Source organism: Acyrthosiphon pisum, chromosome A1 (assembly GCF_005508785.2).
Source record: "Acyrthosiphon pisum isolate AL4f chromosome A1, pea_aphid_22Mar2018_4r6ur, whole genome shotgun sequence".
In the NCBI taxonomy this organism is placed as follows: domain Eukaryota; kingdom Metazoa; phylum Arthropoda; class Insecta; order Hemiptera; family Aphididae; genus Acyrthosiphon; species Acyrthosiphon pisum.
The window spans coordinates 26,091,896-26,093,107 of record NC_042494.1 but is presented as its reverse complement, the minus strand read 5'-3'; positions in this window follow the sequence as shown (position 1 = coordinate 26,093,107).

The following is a 1,212-nucleotide window of genomic DNA, read 5'->3' as shown; positions in this document are numbered from 1 at the left end:
AAATTATTTGATAAATAACTAATTATGAAACCATTAAAAATCTAACGATAATACCTATGCTAATATTGATTTATGAAATTGCCAATTGGTTAAAATGAATTACATTTCGATTACAACATATATAGAACAAATAATTATATGTAGGTATCTAATATAAATTTGTCGATTCGGAAAAAAATACCGTTAAAAAGCCTTGAAATAAAAATCCCCAGCTGTAGAAAACAACTACATTTAATTACATTTTTATTAGAATCATGTAGGTACATACAGGGCTCACCAAACACACTCACTCACCCTTTTTCTTCTACAATAATACAGTAATTCAAAATCTGACTTAAAGACCATTTTTTAAAATTCTTGAAACTTTTGTACAGATTTAAAAATTGTAATGATTAATATTAATTCATCAACATTTATAATTTGTAAAAATGGTCTAGGTAAGCATAATAAATACTAGATTCAATATTACATTATTATATCTTTTTTAAATGTTTGTACTATTATAGATAGGTACCTATAAATCGTTCAAAATAGGTATGTTGTACTAGGAATATAAACAATTAATAAAAAAAGTATCCGCTAAATAATTTACAGTAAAAATGGGAGTTAATCATTTGAAAAACAAAAATGTGTATCGCCATAACTCATAAGACACTCTTGAAGTCTTGAGTACAAAACAATTCACGAATTTGAATAAATGAGGGTGAGCATGTAGCATGTCTAATGAATAGCCCTATACAACAACTATATAAATATAGAATTAAAAATGTATGAAACATTTCAGTTTTCTCTCCCCCTAATGAGAAATTCTAAATAGTGAATACCGGGTTTTTCATACTAATATGGACTATACCCAGTGTTGTTAAAATTCCTTTTATATAAGAATCCGTTCAATTCCTCGTTCCTTTAGTATAAATAGGAATTCGTTCAGTTCCTCGTTCATTTAATGTCAAAAAGAACTTGTCCAATTATTAGTTCCTATGAAAAAGGAACTCATTTCTTCCTCGTTCCACGTGGTTTATCAATTATTGTTATTATAAATTTATAAATTTATTAGTTATTATTGCTAATCAGAACACAGTCATATGTGAATAAAAATTGGTAGCTTTGTCTATAATTTTTTTAATAGATTAATAACGTATTAAGTAAGCAAAAATACAAAATTTTTTCCCCCAATGTTTTTTTACACTTTTCCGAGAAGAACAAGAGTTA